We start from the raw sequence: 25,576 nt of genomic DNA, 5'->3' as shown, positions 1-25,576 counted from the left end.
TCCCTCCCCACACCTATGTCCTCTCCTTCCCCTGTTATAATCTGTCCTGTAACCCACAGCTGGCTGACACAGTGCTGCTTCTCCCTCTGCTCCGTCATCCCAAAACCCTCTTTCTGTCCCTGCTCTCAGTCCCTCAGTTCTTCTCCTTGAACCAGTCTCTCTGTCTGAAGTGCCTCCCCCTTTGTTGCCCTCACTTCTGTTCACCAGGACCCCTCTCCCTCTCAACTCCCCTTCTTGTCTCTGGGGCTCCTTCCTCTCCTCCATATTTCTCTACTTCTGATGTTCTTGCCTTTCCAGGTTGTTTTTCTTTCCTTATTTCTTTCCTTTTTTCTTATTATAGTCAGTGTCAGTAGTTTCTATATTTCCCTGTCTCTCTCTTTTTTTTTTTAATATATATTTTATTGATTTTAGAGAGGAAGGGAGAGGGAAAGAGAGATAGAAACATCAATGATGAGAGAGAATCATCGGTCGGCTGTCTCCTGCAGGCCCCGAACTGGGGATCCAGTCCAAAACGCAGGTATGTGCCCCTGACTGGAATCAAACCCAGGACCCCTCAGTCCGCAGTCTGACACTCTATCCATTGAGCCAAACCAGGTAGGGCCCTGTCTCTTTTTTAATATATGTTTTTATTGATTTAGGAATGGGAGGGAGAAGGAGAGAGAGGTAGAAACATCAACGAGCAGAGAGAATCATTGATCAGCTGACTCTTGCACAATGCCCACTGGGGATCGAGTCTGAAACCTGAAGTGTGCCCTGACCAGGAATGGAAACCTGCCCTCCTGGTTCATAGATCTACACTTTACCTCAAAGCCACCCTGGCTGTGCTATACTTCTCTCCTTTATTTCAGAGCCTTCTCTGCATTCATTTTTTTTAAATATATTTTTTTAATTGATTTCAAAGAGGAAAGGAAAAGTACAGAGAAATAGAAACATCAATGATGAGAGAGAATCATTGGTTGGCTGCCACTTGCAAGTCCCTCACTGGGGATTGAGCCTGCAACCCAAGTATATGTCCTTGACCGAATCGAACCTGGGACCCTTCAGTCTGCAGGCCAACGCTCTATCCTCTGAGCCAAACTGGCCAGGGCTCTTTGCATTCATTTTATGCAGCCTCTCCAAGGTCAGGAAGCATTCCCACCCTTAATTAATGACTTTCAAGTACTCATAACATCCCTTTTGTGACAAATCAACCTGGGAAGGCAGCCATGCTTAACATCCCATTGGGATGGGGTCAGAGGCTCTTGTGTCTTGAAGAAGGGAAATGTAAGTTTTAGATTCAAGTGGCTATAGCATCAGCTCTTGATCAGGGGTGAGAAAATGCACATTTTACTGCTCAAAATAGCTCAGAAAGTTCTGAAAGATGAGTAAATAGTAAATAGAAGAGAGTTGCTCACTAGATTAGTATGAAAGACTTGATAGGTAAATATTCCATTAGCTTACAGAACATGAGAAGTACACATGGATTGACACTTGCAAAATTTAATGTTTATTTGTGATCATTTGCAAATAATTCTTTATTGAGGTATTTTTGGCAGTAATGTCACAGCAGTGGTGACGTGACCTTCCGTGTGCCTCAGTCACCTGATGCCCATTGTTCAGTCCACATGATGTTCACATGGCAGAGGTGCTCCCCTCGCTGTAGAGTTAATAGTCTCCCTTTCTCAGGAAGAAGGGTGTAGTAGGGATTGAATGAAAGTTGTACAAAGACCATCACTTCACATCTGGAAATGTCTCTCTGCGTTTGCTTTGGAAAATGAAGGACTTACTTTTATTTTCGACAGATCATTGTCTTTTTCATAGGAGCTGTAAACAATCAGGTCTTGATTCTTTACATTTTCATTATATTCTGTACTCCCATCATGGATATACCCTATATGATCACTTTTTGTATTTTGTATTTTCTAGGAAGTTTCCAAGATTACTCAGAGTAAATTTCCAACTAGTATTATAGTTCCTATGTGTCCTATTCCATTAGAACTGAATTTCATTAACCCTTTTAGTTCAAAGTTCTATATGAATTTTTTCTTGTGTTTTCTTTTTCTGTGTATTCACAAGTATGGCACATGATGCGGAAACATTGGCATCACAAGTAAAAAGTGAGCTTGTGACACGTGGAAACACAGGCCCCCATCTCAGAACCTGGATCAGAATCTGTGTCTTTACAAAAGTTCATTTAGTTGTGGTCTGCTTCACACTTGAGAAGAAGTTCATGTACTTCCAAGCCAGCGTGCCATTTCCCGCTGAAAAATATACACCACTGACCCTGAACGATGTAAACACAGCCCTCAGAAACCCATATGCCTGTGTCCATGCCTTTATTTTTTTACCTTTTTAAAATATATTTTTATTGATTTTTTTAGAATAAGGAAGAGAGAGATAGAGAGAGAGAATCATTGGTCAGCTCCCTTCAGCACATCCCATACTGGGGAAGGAGCCCCCAACCCCGGCATGTGCCCTTGGCCGGAATTGAACCCTCGACTCCTCAGTGTGCTTAGTTGGACACGGTATCCACTGAGCCACATTGGCTAGGGCCGTGCCTTCATTTTAAAGTTTATTTTCCTGTAAAGTAAAACCTGTACCGTGGATGTGTGGACATGTGTCATCCTCATTTGTCAGTGTTCGAAATCGCATCAGAATGTTAGTAGGGAAAAGTGATATTATTGATGATTCAGGATACTCCCCTAGGTCCAAACCTCTTCTCCTGACACTGTTTTCATCTTGGGTGTCATTATAAACTTTTCTGGTGACCTCTTGGTAATGTGTCTTTTCTTTCAGGAACCGTTGACCTTCAGGGATGTGGCCATAGATTTCTCTCAGGAGGAGTGGGAGTGCCTGGACCCGTTACAGCGGAAATTGTACCTGGATGTGATGTCGGAGAACTACAGCAACCTGGCCTCCCTGGGTGAGGATGACTTCCTTCCTGAGTTCCTGCTCCACCTGAAGCGCTTTGTTTCCTTTATTATATTAACATCTCTAGGGGCTTCTGCTTTCTGTGGTAGATTCTTGCTCTCAAGGAACAAATTGGGCCCCAGCTGGTTTGGCTGAGTGGAGAGAGCACTGGTCTGCAGACTGAAAGGTCCCAGATTTGATTCTGGTCAAGGGCCAATGCCAGGGTTACTGGCTCACTCCCCATTAGGGGGTGTGCAGGAGATATCCTATCAATGATTCTCATCATTGATGTTTCTTTCTCTCCCTCTCCCTTCCTCTCTGAAACAATAAAAATATATATTTTATTTATTTATTTATTTATTTATTTTTAAGGATTTAAAAATATATATATTTATTGACTTTTTACAGAAAGGAAGGGAGAGAAATAGAGAGTTAGAAACGTCGATGAGAGAGAAGCATCGATCAGCTGCCTCCTGCACACCCCCTACTGGGGATGAGCCTACAACCAAGGTACATGCCCTTGACCAGCATCGAACCTTGGACCCTTCAGTCTCTAGGCTGACGCTCTATCCAGTGAGCCAAACCAGCTAGGGCTATATATATATTTTAAAAGGAACAAATTGAGGTCCTTGGAATGGAAAAGAAAGGCTTTGTGATGTATGTGAATTAGGAACTCAGTGTTTGCACACATTACATGTCGTCTACACTAAGTAATGTACTATCAGAAAGTAATACTTTAGACAATCATTTTCTAGAATATCCCAATATTCTACCATGTCTTCTGTCCAGAAGACAATCTGGATTGGAAATGGGAAAGCCTCTATCAAAATTCACACTCCATATTCTTTTATTTTTTGATTTTTTAAGATTTTGTTGAATTCAGGGAGGAAGGGAGATTTAGAGAGAGATAGAAACTTCAGCTGGGCATTAATTGATTTTTTGTATGTGCGCCGACGATATGTGTTCTCTGTATAAATTGCCAGATATGGAATCACTATGTTTACCTGGTACCTTTTGTAAATATTGGAAAATACTCCATCATGTTTTGTTAGTGGCTGCACTAGTGTGTTTATAATCTTGCTGACAGTGCATCAATGTTCCCATTTCTCCACTTCTTTGGTAATAATTTTTATTTTTGATTTATGGATGATTGGCATCCTGTTAGGTGTTTGGTGGTATTTCATGGTGGTGTCCATTTACATTTCTCTGAAGATGAATGAGTTGAACATCATTTAATACCAGTATGTTTATTGTGCATCTTTATGTCCTGTTTGGGAAATGTCTATTAAGGTCCTCTGCCCATTTTTCAATCATACTGTCTTTTTGGTGTTAAGTTGTGTGAGTTCCTTATAAATTTTGCATCTTTAGCTTTTGAGGATGTAACATTACTGGACTTTTGTTATTGTTACTCGGAGGTTTCTTTGGCATGCCAAACTTATTCTTTTGTAGTCTCATGTCTTTATTTTTTAGCTTTTTTGTTATGCCTGAAAAGATAAACCCAAACCATTATTTTTCAGAGTGATGGTAAAGTTCATTGACTATGCTTTCTTCCAATGTTTTAAATGCTTCAGGTCTTCTATTTTAATTGTCAATTCATGCTGAGTTCATTTTGGTTCATGGCCTATTAACGGGATCTAGTTTCATTATTCTTGCATGTATCTGTTCTGTTTTTGTTGCACTACTTGGTGAAGAATCTGTCTTTACTTTGTGTGTTCTTGCCTTCTATCTACAGATTAGTTAACCATATAGCTTTAGACATTTTTTTAAAAATATATTTTATTGATTTTTTACAGAGAGGAAGGGAGAGAGATAGAGAGTTAGAAACATCGATGAGAGAGAAACATCGATCAGCTGCCTCCTGCACATCTCCTACTGGGGATATGCCCGCAACCCAGGTACATGCCCTTGACCGGAATCGAACCTGGGACCCTTCAGTCCGCAGGCCGACGCTCTATCCACTGAGCCAAACCGGTTTCGGCTAGCTTTAGACATTTTAAAATTCTTTTTTCATGTTGACTTGTAAAAGGTCTGTATATGTTAAAGATATTAACTGCTTATCTGATAATATGCTTTGGAGGCCTTTTTCCCCATTTTACTGCTTGTATTATGAACGCACTGACAATTTGCTTTAATGTGAAATTATTTCTGTATGGGGTTTAATGCCTTTTAACTATTATGTTTTGTTTACCTTTCCTTTTAGTGCTGTAATAAAAAATCAAATATTATACAAAGTTTTCTTTATGGCCTAGCTCAGCCGTGGGCAAAGTACGGCCCGCGGGCCGGATCCGGCCCGTTTGAAATGAATAAAACTAAAAAAAAAAAGGACCGTACCCTTTTATGTAATGTTGTTTACTTTGAATTTATATTAGTTCACACAAACACTCCATCCACGCTTTTGTTCCGGCCCTCCGGTCCAGTTTAAGACCCCATTGTGGCCCTCGAGTCAAAAAGTTTGCCCACCCCTGGCCTAGCTGGATTGGCTCAGTGGATAGAGTGTCACCATGTGGACTGAACGGTCCTGGGTTCGATTTTGATGAAGGGCATATGAGCAGGTTGCAAGTGCCATCTCCAGTAGGGGCCATACTGGAAGCAGCCAATCAATGAATCTCTTCTCTTTTTTTTAAATGAAATCTTTATTGTTCAGATTATTACATTTGTTCCTCTTTTTTCCCACCATAACTCCCCTCCTCCCAGTTCCCGCCCCACCCTCCGCCCTCACTCCCCACTCACTGTCCTCATCCATAGGTACACGATTTTTGTCACGTCTCTTCCCGCATCCCCCACACCCCTTTCCCCCCCAAGAATAGTCAGTCCATTCCCTTTCTATGTCCCTGATTCTATTATAATCACCAGTTCGTTCTGTTCATCAGATTATTTATTCCCTTGATTTTTAGATTCACTTGTTGATAGATGTGTATTTGTTGTTCATAATTTGTATCTTTACCTTTTTCTTCTTCTTCCTCTTCTTAAAGGATATCTTTCAACATTTAATGTAATACTGGTTTGGTGGTGATGAACTCCTTTAGTTTTTTCTTATCTGTGAAGCTCTTTATCTGACCTTCACTTCTGAATGATAGCTTTGCTGGATGAAGTAATCTTGGTGGTAGGTTCTTGGCATTCATCACTTTGAATATTTCTTGTCACTCCCTTCTGGCCTGCAAAGTTTCTGTTGAGAAATCAGCTGATAGTCGTATGGGTATTCCCTTGTAGGTAACTGAGTTTCTTTCTCTTGCTGCTTTTAAGATTCTCTCTTTGTCTTTTGCTCTTGGCATTTTAATTATGATGTGTCTTGGTGTGGTCCTCTTTGGATTCCCTTTGTTTGGGGTTCTCTGCGCTTCCTGGACTTGGAAGTCTATTTCTTTCACCAGGTAGGGGATGTTTTCTGTCATTATTTCTTTAAATGGGTTTTCAATATCTTGCTCTCTCTCTTCTTCTGGCACCCCTATAATTCGGATGTTAAATTGGATAGTCCCACTCTGACCACTGGGTACACTGGCACTTGGATCTAAGAAAGTGCTAATCTAGCCTCTGCCTGAGGCTACACTGCAGAAGCCAGCTGTAAAGCAATGCAAGTTGCCCTGGGGCCTTGGGTAACTGCAGTTTGTTAAGTAGTTTTCAGATTACAAAGGGTCGGGCCTTTCATATGCAAAAGCCTCCATGCACGGCTTGGGCAGGGCGGAGCCCCAGGGGATCAACTGGGCGGGCAGAGCGAGCAGTATGGCTGCTCTCAGTCCTGTCCTCAGAGGCCCCAGCAATCGCTGCCTGTGCCTCCGAGAGAAAGCTGCCCTCGAGTTCCGACCGATGCCAAACAGTCCCGTTTCTCCCGTATGAGCCTGGGTCCCCAGAGATTCGCCCGGAACTGGAGCTCAGAGCCTGAGTCTCCCTCCCGATTGAAAAAGACAACTGCGCCCTCAGCCGCCAGCCCTCTCTGCATGCACCTCCGCTTCTTTGTATTTTACTTCCGCACCATACCTCCTCTGAGTCTCGGTATGCTTTTCTCTTTCTTTCTAGTTGTAGAATTTCCACTCAGCCAGCCTTCCTGTGGTTCTGGATGATATCCGTTCCATCTTTTAGTTGTATTTTTGAAGTGGTTGTGTGAGGCAGCAATCTCCGGTATTTACCTATGACGCCATCTTGGTTTTCTGTTATTAAGCATTTTTTTCCTCAATGAATCTCTTAATGTTTCTCTCTCTCCCTCTCCCTTCTTCTCTGAAATCAACAAAATATATTTAAAAATAGAAACTAAAACTTTAGTATACCTCTTCTTTTAATATATTGAGTTATTATTAGCTTTATTTTTCAATCTTTTATCTATTTTCGGTTAATATTTGTGTATGGTGTTTAATAACAGTCGAGCTTCCCTCATTCTTTTTTTAAAAATAGATTTTATTGATTTTTTTTACAGAGAGGAAGGAAGAGGGATAGAGAGTTAGAAACATCAATGAGAGAGAAACATCGATCAGCTGCCTCCTGCACACCCTCCTGTAGCTGGACATTTGTAAACAAGGATCTGAAGTCCTTGTGAAGAAGTGAATGTTCACCCCATGACTTGCAAGCGAGTCGCGCTGGGTCAAGATTGCACACAATCTTGAGTTCCCAGAACATTTACCTCCCTGAGAAAAGATAAGATTAAAAAGTCGTGGGTAGAGCAGAATAGGGAATGCACAGCTGCAAGTGTCTTCAATGCTCTATTGTAATATAGAGCAAAACAAAATTTTGTTGATTAACTGCTGACACACTAACCTCGTGTGAAACCCCAGTAAAAGCAATGGTTGAGGGTACAGAGCTCACTACATGCCTGAGCGAGCTGTAGCCCTCTGCCCGGCATCAATCGCCTGTGTGCTCGTCTTATGTCTGGTCTTAAGTTCATTAAACATCCCTCAACCCCCCCTACTGGGGATGAGCCCACAACCAAGGTACATGCCCCTGACTGGAATTGAACCTGGGACCCTTCAGTCTGCAGGCCGACGCTCTATCCACTGAGCCAAACCAGTCAGGGCTTCACTCATTGTTTTACCTGTACACATCTAAGTATCTCAACACTATTCGTATATGTGAAAATATGTTGTACTTTTTTTGTGGTATAGGCACCCTTGTAGAAGATTATTTTACCTCATTCGTGAGAAGTTGTAAGTAGGATTTTATTCTACAGTGCTTCTTTTTTGTAGTTCTTAATCCTCACATGAGCACATTTTTTTCCATTGCTTTTCAGAGAGAGTGGAATGGTGGGAGGAAGGAGGGTGGAGAGTGAGGGTAACATCGATGTGAGAGAGACAGCTGCTCACGCCTCAACCCAGGTGGGGTGGGAATTTGCAACTAAGGTATGTGCCCTTTAAGGGGAATTGAACCCACAATCCTTAAGTGCACAGGATGATGCTCTAACCCTGAGCCTCACTGGCCAGGGCCTACCGTGCTCCTTTATTTACCTGTGTCTTAATGTGTAGATGATACTTTTGGATAACACCAGTTTTGAAATATTTTTTTAAATCACGAAGTACATTGCCTTTAAGCTTATACTGTCTCTCCCATGTTTTGCTTCCTTGGTGTCCTGTGTCATTTCATATCAATTTTAGGATGAGGTTTGCTAATTTTGTGAAAAGTGTCATTGGGACATGGATAGTGACTGCTTTGAATGTTTATGTCAACCTTGGGTACTCGTGACAGCTTATACTGTTAGCATTCCAATTTAAGGTCATTGCATGTGTAGTTCATTTATTGAGTTCTTATTTAATTACAGCCAGCACTACTTTATACTTAATTTTATTGATTTTCGAGAAAGATAGCAGTGGGGAGAGAGGGCGGGGCAGGAGAGAGAGAGATACATTTATTTCCCACTTATTTATGCATTCATTGGAAACATCGATGAAAGAGAAATATCCATCAGCTGCCTCCTGCACATCTCCCACTGGGGATGTGCCCGCAACCCAGGTACATGCCCTTTACCGGAATCGAACCCGGGACCTTTCAGTCCGCAGGCCGATGCTCTATCCACTGAGCCAAACCGGTTTCGGCAGAATATCCTTTTCTTATCTGGTGGCATAGGCACCGTGTTGAAGATCTTTAGTCCCTATTCAGGAGAATTTCTATGTAGGCCTTTTATTCTGCCTTGCTTTATTATTTCTCATAATGTCTGTATTACAGGTTTTTTTATTTCTTGGCTTATAATTTTTTTTTAATTATTGATATCAGAGAGTAGGGGAGAGATAGAAACATCAACCAAAGGAGAGAATTATTGATAGGCTGCCTTCTACATGTCCCCTACTGGTAATAAAGCCCACAACCCGGGCATGTGCCCTTGACAGGAATCAAACCTGGGACCTTTCAGGTCACAGGTCAGCGCTCTGTCCGCTGAGCCAAACTGGCTAGGGCTGCATCATAGTTTTTGATAACAGAAGCTTTGAAGTATGTTTTAAAGTCAAGAAGCCTAAAGCCTTTAATTTCATACATTATTTTCACAATTGACTTGGCTACATGGAGTCCTGTGACATTCATATTAATTTTCGAAAGAGCTTTTCTATATCCACCAAAAGTGTCACTGGGACTTTGATAGGGATGGCTTTGAATGTTTAGGTCACTTTGGGTACTAATGACAGCTGATATTGTTAGCATTGCAAAGTAGGGTCATGGAATGTGTTTCCAACTTACTGTTTTGTCATTTGATTACAGCCATCAATGTCTGTGTATATGGTTTTTTTTGTTAATCCTCACCCTATGGGGTTTTTTTTCCATTGAGTTTTAGGTAGCGTGAGAGGGAGAAACAGAGAGAGAGAATAAAATATCGATGTGAGAGGGAGACATAGTTTGGCTTCCTCACATGTCCCAAACGGGGTTGAGATTGATCTGCAGCCATTTGCTGTGTGGCCCCATGCTCTAACCACTGATACTGCAGAGAGCAGCCATTAGTATTTTATACTTTACAGCCTACAAGTCACGCACCTTCTTAAGAAGTAAACTGTTAATATTTTTATTTTCCATTATGCTGGTAATCATGTAAATGCATATTTAATTTGTTATTCTGTTCCTCTACAGGGACACAGCTAACTTCATTGATTGGTTTTATATACCATGTTTTGAGAAATTAATTATATACTAGAGGCCCAGCGCACAAAATTCGTGCGGGGGGGTGGTCCCTGAGCCCGATCTGCACCTTGCACCCTCTTCAATCCGGGATACCTTTCACAATCTGGGACCGCAGGCTCTTTACTGCTCGCCTGCCTGCTTGCCTGACATCCCCTAACCACTCTGCCTGCCAGCCTGATGCACCTAACTGCACCCTGCCAACCTGATCGCCCCTAACTGCCCTCCCCTGCTGGCCTGATCACCCTTAACTGCTCTCCCCTGCCAGCCTTTTCACCCCTTACCGCCTGTGCCTCAGCCCCTGCCACCGTGGCTTTCTCCAGAAGGACATCCGGAAGATGTCTGGTCTAATTCGCATATTAACCTTTTATTAGAATAGATATTTATAGATATCTATTCTTCTTTTAAAATATATTTTTATTTCAGAGGGGAAGGGAGAAGGAGAGAGAGAGAGAAACATCAATGATGAGAGAGAATCATTGGTTGGTTGCCTCCTGCATGCCCCCCACTGGGGATCAAACCAGCAACCCAGGCATGTGCCCTTGACTGCAATCGAACCCAGGACCCTTCAGTCTGCAGGCGACACTCTATGCACTGAGCCAAAGCAGCCAGGGTATAGATATCTATTCTAATAAAAGGGTAATATGCTAATTAGTCCAGGTTGACCGTCCATCTTCCAGACGTCTGACTTCCTTCTGGACAAAGCCCTGGTGGTGGAGACCAAGGCAGAGGCAGTTAGGGGTGATCAGGCCAGCAGGGGAGGGTAGTTGGGGGCAAGATCAGGCTGGCAGGGGAGCGTAGTTGGGGGCAAGATCAGGCCGGCAGGGGAGCGTAGTTGGGGGCAAGATCAGGCCGGCAGGGGAGGGTAGTTGGGGGCAAGATCAGGCCGGCAGGGGAGGGTAGTTGGGGGCAAGATCAGGCTGGCAGGGGAGGGTAGTTGGGGGCAAGATCAGGCTGGCAGGGGAGGGCAGTTAGGGGCAAGATCAGGCTGGCAGGGGAGGGCAGTTAGGGGTGATCAGGCAGGCAGGCAGAGGTAGTTTGGGGTGATCATGCAGGCAGGCAGATGAGCGGTTAGGTGTCAGTGGTCCCAGATTACAAGAGGAATGTCTGACTGCCATTTAGGGATCAGACATCCCCCAAGGAGTCCCCAATTAGAGAGGGTGCAGGCTGGGCTGAGGTAACTCCCCCCTAAGTGCATGAATTTTGTGCACTGGGCCACTAGTGTGTATATATTTTTAGAAATGTGGAATTTGATTTGCAATACAGAATTCTGTCACCTATTAGCAGAGATTTTATTTTCTATTTTTTGTTGAGAGCATGGGAACTACTTAAAATATCTTAAGGTTATAACAATGTACCTTAAACTCATAATGTCAATTGCATACAAATCCCTGCTGATTGCCATTTCTACCCATGTACCCACATAAGTTGATTTCACATTATCTTTGATGTTGTTTATCTTATAGAAGAGATTTAAGATTTTATTTATTTTTTATAAATACATTTTTTATATATCATTTGGAGAAGAATGAGATGGGAAAAGAGAAAGAAATATCCATGATGAGAGAGAATCATTGATTGGCCACCTGCTGCACACCCCACCCTGGGGAATGAGCCCGAAACACAGGCATGTGCCCTGACTGGGGATCAAACTGTGACCTCCTGATTCACAGATAGACGCTTAACTACTGAGACACTCAGGTCAGACAATTCCTTTTATTTTCTAAATTACACAAGAGAAATCAAAGTGATATGTGTTTCTTTAATATAACACCACAAATTTTTACATTTCTGTATATTTTTCCACATAAAAGGCTTCTTTATTTGTTCATATGTTAGTGTTGTGTAGAATTTTGAAATTACCCCCAGAAATATATTTGTTATGGATTGTTTATAGGGCCAGTCTAATAATAAAAAGGTTTTGGAGCTGGAAAAGTTTTTTCCTCGCTGTTATTTATCATCTATTCTGTCAATATTCTTTTTGTATGGTTTTTGTTTATTTATCAGTTCCTTGTTTTATTCGTGCCCTTTCCCTCCCAATAGTTTTCTGCTTAGAAACCCCTTAATGATCTTAGAGGAGCTGTCTTTTCCATGAGGAATTATTTTTTTATATGTTTTGAGAAAGTATTCTGGGACTCATGATATTTTCATTGTTTTTTCTCTGTTCTCATGTTTATATTTATTCTACTTAGAAGTCAGTGAGCTACTTGCATTTGTATGTCACTTTATATAAGCTACCTACTCCTTTTCACTGTTCTGTCTCTATGGGGTTGCCTTGATGGTCGATTTGTTAGTGTCTTAAGAGTTCCTTAAATTCTCTTCACATTTCCACATATTTGTAGACTTCTCTGAATCAAAATTTTAATGCTTTATGTACAAATTTTTTTATTATTTCATTACTAATTTTTAATGTATCTGTATTGATTTCAGAGAGGAAAGGAGAAGGAGAGAGAAATAGAAACATCAGTGAAGCGAGAGAATCATCGATCAGCTGCCTCCTGTACATTCAGGGATTGAGCCTTTAATCCAGGCCTGTGCCCTGAAGTGGAGCCAAACTGTGACTTCCTAATTGATAGGTTGAAACTCTACCACTGAGCCACCACTTGCAGGCAAATTCTTTGATGTTTTGAGTTGATCACATCTTTCATTTATGATCCTACTGTATTTATTTTTTTTAATATATTTTATTGATTTTTTACAGAAAGGAAGGGAAAGGGATAGAGAGTTAGAAACATCGATGAGAGAGAAACATCGATGAGCTGCCTCCTGCACACTCCCTGCTAGGGATGTGCCCGCAACCCAGGTACATGCCCTTGACCGGAATTGAACCTGGGACCCTTCAGTCAGCAGGCCAATGCTCTATCTACTAAGCCAAACTGGTTAGGGCATCTACTGTATTTTTTAATTTGGGTATTATGTATTTCAATTTCTCCTTTCAGTGTAATGTTTGTAAAATATTTTCTCATTGTATTTTTATTTTGATATAATATTTTGGTGGTATTAAATAGTTGTCTTTTTTTTCTTCTTTCCAGCATTAAGATATTTATTTCCCATTCTTTTTGAGGTAATTAATATATTTCCATTAATGTAGTGCCAGTTTGAATATATTTATTTTGTTTTCCTGATGGTACACTTTTTTTTTTCATGACTTGATATCTTTTGTTGAGATTCCTGAACTGTAAAGTAGCAGGCTTTTGAACATGCTTTTTCTAAGAAGAAACAAATAATAAACATCTGTTGGACAAATTCTACTTTCGGTCAACACTCTTTTCAGTACAGTGGGGCCTTGACTTGCGAGTGTCCTAACGAGTTTTTCGAGGTACGAGCCGTCTCTCTCGGCCGATTTTTTGCTTTGAGTTGCGAGCTAAAATTCGGGTTACAAGCCAGCTTCAGATACCCCAACGCTAGTTGGCACAGCGAACGTCACAGTGAACACCAAAACATCAGCCCAGCATCACGTGTCTCACTCGTTCACTTTAGTGATTTGACATACGAGTAATTTGAGTTATGAGCTCTGTCATGGAGCGAATTAAACTCGTAAGTCAAGGCTCCACTGTATCTCTATTCTTGCTTCAGTTGTCTGTTTAATTTCCCAGTTGGTAATGTTCTCTGTTTTCTTCTCAGACACATGATATCTTTTCAGAGTTGATATACATCTTTAGTACCTCAGTCTTTGTGGTGCTCGAACAATTTCTCATTGTTTCTTTGTAGCAGCCTCTACAGGTCACTTACTGTGTATTGCCATTCTGTTCATACTCTGTCATGCACAACAGACACTTGTTGTTCAAGATGCTTCAAAACAGGTAGACCATTGAACATGTACCTCCCTCATCTCTCTCCAGCAAGAAAACTGGGAATTGGGAGTGTTTTTATAATGTTGCCATTGTGTGCCAGGGGGTTTGAACAGGTATCATTGGCAAATGTAAGCAACTCTTTGTCCCTCCTTGATGTGAGTTTTCCTCATTGTACCTATCTTGAGCTTTCATTGAATCCTTCACTGGCTCTTGGAGTACTCAAAACTGTCACTTGGCCTATATTGGTGGTAACTTCAAAGTGCACTCACCTGGTTGTCAAAACTGAAAATTTGTTTTCTTTCAGCTATGTCATCTGAAGATGACCAGGCCTTTATGCCAAATACCGGAATACAAGATTTATTCTCTGAAAAAGTACTGGTAAGATATAAAAGTTGTCACTTTGATAATGTATATTTAATGAAAACTGTGGAATTTCAGAACAGTGTGATGAGAAGAGAGAGAATTAATATAAACAAACCTAATGTGGTACTGTTTTCATAATAAAATTGAGGTTACCTATAGAGTAGAGGTTAAGTGTAGTATGCATTTGGGAAACCTTCAGTATTAAAGTTAGTTACATTGGCAGATTAGTGTGTTTCTGCACATGAAGGTTGAAAACAACTTTTTATTGTTATGCATTCTTGGAAAGGAAATCTTGAAAAACTACGAATTCACATAGTCTTTAGTGTAAATAGTCCTTTGAATTGTTTAAAATGTAGGGTGGGATTATATTTTCATGGACTCATTTCTAAAATGTAGAGATTTATAATGTGCCTCTAAAATTTAAATGTACTCAATTTGGAAATCTTAAATTTATTATTAATTTTAAGTATATTTTATTAAATTCATACAGGTAGTGAGAGAGAGAGAGAGAGAGAAAGAGAGAGAGAAACATCAATGATAAGAGAAAATCATTGATTGGCTGCCTCCTGCTTGCCCCCCCAAGGATTAAACCTGCAATCTGAGCATGTGCCCTTGATTGGAATTGAACCTGGGACCCTTCAATCCTCAGGGAAATGCTCTATCCACTGAGCCAATCCAGCTATAGATTTTATTTATTTATTTTTACTATTATAACATTTATTCATTTATTTATTTTTAAATTTTCTTTTCTTGTTTTTATTTTTAACGTTTTATTGAAATGAGTAGCATTTTTTTTCAATGAAACATTTCTTGTACCCCATTATATAAAAATATTAATAATGTCGTTACTAATTTCAAATTATATTTCGGTTCTCATTTCATACTGTCACCTCCTTCAGTTCTTTCTGAATTAGTTAGACAATATAATATAGTCAATCTTCAATGCATCAGTTAGAATTCTCCTGGGCCTGGCTGTCAGACGGGATGGCGCTGCTGTTACTCTTGCTTTGCCCTACATGCTTGTGCCAAGAGTAGCTCCCACTGTCACGCACCTGTCAACTCATCACAGCCTCCTCAGGAATAGCCCCGTCCCCATGGTGACCCATGCAGCTACCCCCACTATTGGCCACTCCATGCCAAAACTCCGCCCCCTTCTCCCAGGCAACTGACAGACCTCCTCCTCCCTCCCTAAATTTTATTTTCTTGTTTAAAGTTTTACAAATAGTAGTACTTATGTCTCTTTTTTTCCCCCCATTGACCTTCTCCCGGGCTCCCTTAACCCCCCCCCCCCCCCCCCCCCGCCGCACATGCCCTTACCCCGCCCCCCCAGTGTCTTGTGTTCATTGATTATGCTTATATGCATACATATAAGTCCTTTCTTACCCCCCTTATTTTATTTTTATTAAAAAATATATTTTAATTGATTTTAGATAGGAATGTAGAGAAAGTGAGAAAGGCAAACATCAATAATGGGAGTCAATTATTTCTTGGCTGCCTCCTGCTTTCCTCACATTGGGGACCGAATCCAAACCCAGGGCTTGTGCCTGACCCCGAATGGAACCACAGCCATCTTATTCATACATCAAAGCTCAACCAATGAGCCATGCTTTCTAGGCAATTTGGCAGTCTTTTAAACAAGGATTTATTCTTCCTCTGAAAATTAATGTTTTGTATTTTTTGTGTATAATTTTAATAAATGAGAAAAGCATTCTCTATACAACCCTCTTGTTTTAATGAGTATTATAAAATGGTTCTTATGGAACAAGTGTACATGATTAATGAATTTATAACTATCACTAAAGGCCTTTCTGTCTCCCATTATCTCCAGAGTACATATATTGGAGACCAAAGTTATCAGTGGTATGAACATTGGAAAAACTTTAAGCAAGAGTCATACCTTAATAATCAGTGGAGAAGCGAGCTTCCAGAGGACCATTATAAAAGTGAAAAAGTCATTGACCAAATGTCCAGTCACACTATACATCAAGTTATTCCTATTGTGGAGAAGACATACAAAGGCAGTAAACATGTCCAGTCTTTTCAGCAGTTTTCAAATTACACTGAACAAGAGAATATTCATATCGGGGAGGAGGCTGAGAAATGGAATCCTTGTGGTAGAATCTCCAGTCAAATATTCAATCTAAATAAAATGGAAAAAATCCATAATGGAGAAAAAACTTATAAATGTAAAGATTCTGGTAGAACATCTAATTGGCATTCAGGTTGTACTCTAAATCAGAGAATTCAGATTGGAGGAAAGCCTTACAAATGTACAGCATGTGGCAAAGCCTTCAAATGTCATTCCTCTCTTATTGTACATAAGGGAAGAATTCATACTCTAGCAAAATTTCACAAACTGGGGGAAAATGGAAAAGGCTTTAGTCAGTCCTCAAGACATACTCATCATCATAGAAATCATACAGGAGAAAAGTCTTATAAATGTTCAGAATGTGACAAAGCCTTTACCCGGAGCTCAACCCTTAGTATTCATATGAGAATTCACACTGGAGAGAAACCTTATGACTGTAGAGATTGTGGCAAAGCCTATGGAAGCTCCTCAGACCTTACTAAGCATCAGAGAGTTCATACTGGAGAGAAGCCTTATAAATGTAGAGAATGTGGTAAAGCCTTTAGATGGTCCTCAGATCTTACTAAGCATCAGAGAGTGCATACTGGAGAACAGCCTTATAAATGTAGAGAATGTGGCAAAGCCTTTTCACTGTCCTTATACCTTACTAAGCATCAGAGAGTTCATACTGGAGAGAAGCCTTACATATGTGGAGAATGTGGCAAAGCCTTTTCACTGTCGTTATACCTTAGTAGACATCAGAGACTTCATACTGGAGAGAAGCCCCATAAATGTGGAGAATGTGGCAAAGCCTTTAGATGGTTCTCACACCTTACTATGCATCAGAGAGTTCATACTGGAGTGCAGCCTTATAAATGTAGAGGATGTGGCAAAGCCTTTAGGTGGTCCTCAGACCTTACTACGCATCAGAGAGTTCATACGGGAGAAAAACCTTATAAATGTAGAGAATGTGGCAAAGTCTTTAGCCGGCCCTCAACCCTTAGTATTCATCAGAGACTTCATACTGGAGAGAAGCTTTATAAATGTAAAGAATGTGGCAAAGCCTTTACACAGTCCTCACACCTTACTTCTCATCAGAAAATTCACACCGGTGACGAGTCTTATAAATGTAGGGAATGTGGCAAAATCTTCAGTGGAGCATCAGAACTTACTTATCAGAGACTTCACGGTGGAGAGAACCCTTATATATGTAGAGAATGTGGCAAAACCTTCAGTGTAGCATCATACCTTACTTATCATCAGAGAGTTGACACTGGAGAAAAGCCTTATAAATGTACTGAATGCGGCAAAGTCTTTAGCCAGTCCTCACACTTTACTTGTCATCAAAGAGTTCACACAGGAGAGAAACCTTATAAATGTAGAGAATGTGGCAAAGCCTTTGGCAGCTCCTCAGGCCTTACTAGGCATCAGAGAGTTCATACCGGAGAGAAACCTTATAAATGTAGAGAATGTGGCAAAGCCTTTAGATGGTCCGCAGATCTTATTCCACATCAGAGAGTTCATACTGGAGAAAAACCTTATAAATGTGGAGAATGTGGCAAAGCCTTTAGAAGATCCTCAGATCTTTCTAATCATCAGAGAGTTCATACTGGAGAGAAGCCTTATAAATGTAGAGAATGTGGCAAAACCTTTACGCTGTCCTTATACCTGACTAGGCATCAAAAAGTTCATACGGAAGAGAAGCCTTACATATGTGGAGAATGTGGCAAAGCCTTTACACTGTACTCATACCTTACTAGGCATCAGAGACTTCACACTGGAGAGAAGCCCCATAAATGTGTAGAATGTGGCAAAGCCTTTAGATGGTCCTCACACCTTACTACGCATCAGAGAGTTCACACTGGAGAAAAACCTTATAAATATAGAGACTGTGGTGAAGTCTTTAGCCAGCCCTCAACCCTCAGTGTTCATCAGAGACTTCATACTGAAGAGAAGCTTTATAAGCGTAATGAATGTGACAAAGCCTTTACAGAGTCCTCAGACCTTACTTCTCATCAGAGTATTCACACCGGAGAGGAGTATTGTAGAGAATGGCAAAATCTTGAGTGGAGCATCAGACCTTACATATCAGAGACTTCACAATGGAGAGAACCCTTATATATGTAGAGAACGTGGCAAAATCTTCAGTGTAACATCATACCTTATCAGCGTTCACACCGGAGAGAAGTCTTATAAATGCAGAGGATGTGGCAAATCCATTGGCAGTTCTTCAAAATTTATTTTGAAGAGGAAAAAAAACTGCACAGCAGAGAGATGATACTGAAGAGAAGCCTTATAAATGTAGAAAGGGTGACAAAGCTTTTATTTATTGGTCCTGCTGTACTTGACCGTATAGATTTCATAGTTGAGAGAAGTCTTAGAGATGTGTGGAGTTTTGTAAGTCCTTGGCTAGTAGTGAGAACGTACTGTACATTACAGTATTCACTCTGGAAAGAAGCCTTATGAATATGAAAAATGTAAAAAAGCCTTGAAAAGTCATTCAGGTATTATTGTACTTGAGACACTTCCTAACAGAGATTGACCTTACAAATGTAGAGAATAAGCTGGAGCCTTTACCCACAGCTCAAAATTTACTCAACATCAGAGATTTTATACTGGTGGAAACCTTACACTGTAGAAAATGTGAGAAAGCATTGGCTGGCATTCCTCGGTGGTTTAGCTTTGACCTATGAACTGCAAGGTTAGGGGGCAATTCCTGGTCAGGGCACATGCCCTCATTGCAGACTCACTCTCCAGTGTGTGGCATGCACTCTCCTCTGAAAACACTAAAAATATATTTTGAAAAAAGAAAAGAAAATGTGAGGAAACCTTTAGTCTGTGTGTATTCCTTCCTGTATATCAGAGAGTTTATACTGGAGAAAAACCTTGCAAATGTGAGGAGTGATGTTAATCCTTTTCTAGTCAATGGAGTCTTATTTAGCATCATAGAACTCATTGTGAAGGAAAGCCTTACAGCTGTGAAGACTGAGGCACAACTTTTAATTACCATTGTCTTGCTCAACACAAGAGAGCTCGTACTGGAGGGAACACCTATAAATGTATTTTGTGTGACTTTGATAAACGGTGGGGTTGCCCACACTGTGTTTCTCCTCGGTAGAGCGTCGACCCATGAACTGGGAAGTCAGTGCTCATTTCCCAATCAAGGCTCATGCCCTGTTTGTGGGCAAGATACACTGTAGGGTTCGTGCAAGTGCAGCTGATTGATGATTCTTTGTTATCAATGCTGTTTCTATCTATCTCCCTCTCCCTTCTCTCTCAAATCCTATACCAGTGATGTTGTAGTACAAGATAGGAGATGTTTCATACCCAGGATGCAGAATTGCTATGAACTCTGCATTTGAGAGAGGACACCTGTTTCCGAGCTGCACTCCTGGGTAAACACAGAAAATTAACTTCATTCATTTCATTTTCTATTTCATATTCCTCTCTGTGTTATGTGTTTTTTCCCTCATTTTTCTACTCATCTGATATTCTTTTCTGTAGTGCTATGACAATGTCATCTAAACCTCTTCTCTCCCACATCAGCCCTTCTGGCCCCTATAACTTCTGTTCTGTTCTTTAGAATTTTACTAATGCAATAACTGACATCAGAATTGGGAAGTATTTTGCTTTATATTCATGAAGTAGGAGGACCACCATTTATGCTGGATTCTAGATTTTGAATATGAATATTAATTTTTGGATTATAATAAATTAGCTTCTGTGTACTTTATAACTGGAATGATTTTTCTTCTGATTCTCATTGGTGTCATTAACAATTTCTCAGTGTAATATAGCTGGTTTGGCTCAGTGTATAGAACGTCAGCCTGTGGGCTGTATGGTCCCAGGTTTAATTCCTGCCATGGACACATGCCTGGATTGTGGGCTCAATCCCCAGTGGGGGGTGTGCAGAAGGCCGCCAATCAATGATTCTCTCATCATTGATGTTTCTCTCTCTCCCTCTTCCTTCCTCTCTGAAATCAATAAAGGAAGAAAAAAAAATTTTCTCAGTGTTACCTCATTAACTTATTTTTGGGGATGGGTTCAGCCCATGTTAGACAGATTTTATTGTCAATTACTTAAATGTAGCTGGATATTGGTCATTCTTTCAAGAGGAATCCCAGAGAACATGGCAGATTTGCGGTTGAAAAATTTTATTATTTTGCATCAAAGTTGTTATATATATTGACAGCATGACCACAGTTATGTTCATAGGCATTAGTTGTCCTTGCAGTGTTTTCCAAGCCGTGACTGTAAATTCCAGGGACAGCAGGATAGCAGAAATTGAAATGAAAGCCCCACATTTATTCCTTCTCCAGTGTACTGTTGTAAATTTGTACAAGCTGGTAAATATCAGTTCTTTTACATGGGCCATCCCAAAGGATCACACAATGATTAAAGAAACTAGATATTGGATACTCTTCTGTTCTACTTCCTGACATTCCCATGGAGCATTCATACATATAAGAATCTCCTGTTATTTTGTGACTGGGTCTCTCTCTGGGTGAGGGGCTTTATGGTTTTGTTCTGTTCGGGACAAACTATTAGATCCGGATCATTCATAGGAATTTGATGTCACCTAGACAATAGTTCCATTTTCTGGTACTGTAGTGACGAAAATTGAGGAGGTGTATTGGTGCAAAATATACATAAGATTTGTTTTTCACATGGTCATTCAGAAAATAGAGAAGCAGACATTGTTTCTAGGTTTAGACAGTCTTCTTTCTTCATTTTGTCCAGAATGCATATTCTGCTTTGGGTTGCAAAGCTCTTAAGTCAGAGATTTCAACATGTTTTATCTCACGGCACAAATGGAAGAATTACAGAAATTCAGAGGTCCACCAAAATATGTATTTTTCCAATCTGTCAAAAAAATGTCTGACTTTGAATTATGCTCACCACACAGCTATTACTGGGCTGTCTGTCGTCACTTATTTTAATTCAACAATCTATGGGTAATGTAGTTTGTGGTATTGACTAAATAGCCAGGTGTTGCTTGTTCTAAAAAATGTTGCAGCACACCAGTTTGCTTGTGTGACACTCAGTTGATAATCTCTGTTATCCAATCCATCTTGTCCAATGAATCATTTAAGACCACTTTTTCTGTGTTGACTTTTTTTTTTTTCTGGCAGATCTATCCATTGATGTCAATGGGAAGCTAAAGTACCCAGCTAGGACTGTATTAATTAATTTTAAAATGCTAATAACTACACACCTATCAATAATCACAATATAAGTGGGTTAACTTCAACCAGAAAACACAGGGTAACAGAATGGATATGAGATCTAGACCCATACTTATGTTGTCTAAATGAAACCCATTTCAGATCAAAAGACACCTCATGAAAGTAAAGGGTTGGAAAAAAAAGTTACTTCATCTCTACCTGTGGGCCCCAAAGAAACTACTCTGCAGAGAATTTTGCTCTGGTGAGAGCTCTAATCATGGACTGTGTACATATAATAAGCATGAGGATAACCGTGCTCAGCGTTAGCTGACCCATGTGGAAGTGCTGCCTTTTAGTGAAGTCAGCACGTAAACAGATTTTCATTCCCCAGAAATTTGTTTTGGAAGGAAAAGTAGGAGACATTCTGCATTATTATCAATGGCCCATTGATGAGATTATAGGGACTACTAAATAACATTCATTTGACAATGTACTCCCAGAATACAAAGACTTCAAAGATCACAACTTATTACCAGAATATATTTATCTGTTGAAAAATATATTAATTAAAATTTCTCTCCCACAGTGTTGGAAGGTACCTTATGTTATCAGGTGCCTAATCATAAATGGACATCTGTGTCTGTCTCTGACACTTCATCTACAATGGAAATCAGACTTTTCAAAAATGAACAGCCCAATCATCATAAATAGACAGGCATTCTAAGACACTGGTGCAGCCTGTCAAAGGAATGTTACTCCTAATATTAGTAATAGTCATTAATAATAATAAGAGGCTTCTCTCAAACCGATATGTATATATATATTACAGCTATTAATATTACTGAAGGTGTATTATTTGCCTTTAAACTACAAGTATAAGAAAATACACTAAACTCAATGTACAGTAAATAAAACCTGAATCATAATAACTTATAAATTAAAAGTAGCCGAAGCCGGTTTGGCTCAGTGGATAGAGCGTCGGCCTGCGGACTGAAGGGTCCCGGGTTCGATTCCGGTCAAGGGCATGTACCTGGGTTGCGGGCACATCCCCAGTGGGAGATGTGCAGGAGGCAGCTGATCAATGTTTCTCATCGATGTTTCTAACTCTATCTCTCTCCCTTCCTCTCTGTAAAAAAAATCAATAAAATATATTTTAAATAAATAAATAAATAAAATTAAAACTAATCTATTGTGCCAGGCAAGTGTAGCTCAGTTATTGAGCATAGAACTCGGAACTGGGAGGTCAGAGTTTCATTCCAGGTCGGTGCACATGCCAGGGTTGCGGGCTCCATCCCCAGGGAGGGTCATGCAGGAGATAGCTGACCTAGGATTCTCGGTCATCAATCATATTGTTCTCACTCCCTCTCTCTGAAATCAATAAAAATATTTTTTTTAAAAATTGCTTGTTATACTTAATAGAGACCCGTAAGACTTGATTGCCATCCAAGGTTACAGTCTTTCTCCAACCCCAATGGTCCATTATTTATGAAGAAAAACTAAGACTGAGCCTTCCCAGTACCAGGGCACCTCATTATCCTACAAAAAGTTGCCTCCTCAATACTTCCTTTGGGTTGATTTATGTCCCAAACGGAATGTATGCATGAAAAGGGGACACATGCTAACAACAAGCTCGTTGAAGGCCTGCATACCAGTCTTTCAAAGTCAGAGACCTAAAGTAACCAGAAAGGATGGTCTGAAATGAAAATCTTTTCAAAAGCAGTTTATAGCAAGTAGTCGGGTCCTAGTCAAGAATCTTCCTTAACATGAGGAAATCCTTATCTAAGCCTGTCTATTGTCTTTTGCCGCCAGGATAACATTCCTTTGGAATATCAGGGTAACTCCCCCTTTTCCAGAGCCCTCAGGACACAACCAGTGCACCAGGGGCAAACCATAAACCCTCTCATTGTTGTTATGTTAATTGTTCACTGTTAATTAAGGTGTGTACACTTATATAAACGACATGTATCAATCATTTTACTTTTCATCCACTCACAGAGGTTTCCTCACTCGGCTCTCCCCCACCTCTCTATCACCAATGGATTTCATATAACCCACTTCCAACTTCTCTTTTTTTTTATAAGGGGTGGCAGATGAATGGTTGAGATTTTATTGCAGTGAAAGTGGGAGGGAATGCTAGAATGGGCTGTTATCCAAGGGAAAAGAAAAAGGTAAGGCAAGGAGCAGTTGAGGCCAGAGGCCTGGATGGTTGGATAAGAAGTAAGACACTGGCCGTCACCGGTTTGGCTCAGAGGACGGAGCGTTGGCCTGTGGACTGAGGGGGTCCCAGGTTCAATTCTGGTCAGGGGCATGTGCCTTGGTTGCGGGCACATCCCCAGTGAGGAGTGTGCAGGAGGCGGCTCATCAATGTTACGCTCTCATTGATGTTTCTATCTCCATTCCTCTCTGTAATAAATAAATAAATATATATATTTTAGCCGAAACCGGTTTGGCTCAGTGGATAGAGCGTCGGCCTGCAGACTGAAGGGTCCCGGGTTCGATTCTGGTCAAGGACATGTACCTGGGTTGCGGGCATATCCCCAGTAGGAGATGTGCAGGAGGCAGCTCATCGATGTTTCTCTCTCATCGATGTTTCTAACTATCTCTTTCCCTTCCTCTCTGTAAAAAATCAATAAAATATATTTAAAAAAAAAATAAAACCTGTTGGCTTTCAACTTAGAGGAAGGGAGAGGGAGTCTACACAGGTTTCTTCATTTCTGGCTTCGGAGCAGTCGGAGTGATGAAAAGCATGTCTTGGGGTCCCATCTATTTCTCCTTTAGTTGGCCCATTGTCCTTGTTCTGCTCATGTCTGTCTAACTCCCTAACACATCCCCTCAAGGACCCTGGCTCGGAATTCTTTCAGAGAAAGGGGGTGCAGGGTCTTTTCTGTAACTGCTTCCTGCTGAGGAGGGACGAAGGTTTCTTTGAGAGCGAAGAGATCCTTGCTCTTTGTCAGAGGGACGATGAGGCCTGGGCACGGAAGGAGGTGGGCTTTGCAGCTCCGCCCATATCAGTTAGTATGGAGAAGTAAGATTACTGTTTAAACTATCATGTGAGCCCCCAAAGTTGCCCCCCTATTTTCCTTCTTATTCCCCTCTTGTTTATTATCTTCCCCAAGGGGAGTCATAATAGTAGTTCAGAGTAGCAAAGGCAGAGAAGTTCTCCTCCCAGTACCAAGTCTGGGGTTCTGGCGAAAACTGTTAAGAAAGTGAAAACAATGATTATCCAGAAATACGGAAGTCAGGCCGGTCAGCCAGATCTGCAGTCTTCTTGAAGATGATACGCAGGGGGTGGTTCAGGTCAGAGGTCACCTTCCACTCTGGATGCTGGTTGCCGAGCTGGTGGGCTGCTTTCACCTGGGAGCAGTGGATCCAGGTGTTCAGTCCTGCAACTTTGAGAGCTGAGGGGGTGGTTAGTACGACTGGATAAGGTCCCTTCCAGGCTGGCCTAAGGGGTTCCTTTTCCCAATCTTTTACCCAAACCTGTTCCCCAGGCTTGTGAGGGTGCACAGCTGTTCCTAGAGAGATGGACAATCGATCAGTAACCCATCTGTGGACGTCAAGGATAGTTCCAAGTTCTGGTAGCTGTTTCTGAATTTCTAAGTTCCCTATTTCTCCCAAGTCTCCCTTAGGCCAAATTAAGGTCAGAGGTCTGCCATATAGAATCTCAAGTGGAGAGAAACTACCCTGGCCCTCGGGGCCCAGCATACCCGTTGGTCTACTTAATCCCTAAAGCAATGGGGCTTGAGACTTGGCTGAGACAGACTATGTTACAAAATTTAGTATTACTGAGCAATCAGAACAAGAATTACAACAAATGGTCTGGTGGAAGGGAAAAGAAAACATTTTGTTTCTAATAATTTTCTATTGAAATGGAATTTTTCACCTTAAAATTACCGCCATTTTTATTAAGACCAATTTATCTATTGCATTAAGTCTAGTTTTAATTTGGCCTGATTGTTTCCATAGACACAATAAGAATGGTAACTTTCCGCCTTTGCCAGAATTTCATGATTGAGTCTTGATGTGCCCTTTAGGGCAGAGAAGCCAAGGCATCCAGCTGCCATCAAGGCTGTTTGCAATATCTGCTGGGTTAGGTGAATTCCTCACCAAGATCTGTACCTGCAGCGGCTCCACCCACGCCCATCCCCTAAGCTTGAATGCCCATCTCAGCAGCCCTTCTACTGGTCAACCTGGCCTAGAGTGCGTGGGGCGGGGGCGGG

General features: G+C 41.0%; 2 pseudogenes; both read left to right on the top strand.

The window, feature by feature from the left end:
* The window catches only part of LOC132216094 (zinc finger protein 345-like), a 49,947-nt pseudogene that overhangs the window by 6,443 nt on the left and 17,928 nt on the right, over positions 1–25,576 (top strand).
* On the top strand, positions 546–17,578 carry LOC132216102 (zinc finger protein 665-like; annotated as a pseudogene).

Source organism: Myotis daubentonii, chromosome 15, assembly GCF_963259705.1.
Source record: "Myotis daubentonii chromosome 15, mMyoDau2.1, whole genome shotgun sequence".
Lineage (NCBI taxonomy): Eukaryota > Metazoa > Chordata > Mammalia > Chiroptera > Vespertilionidae > Myotis > Myotis daubentonii.
This window is presented reverse-complemented; position numbering and strand designations above follow the sequence as displayed.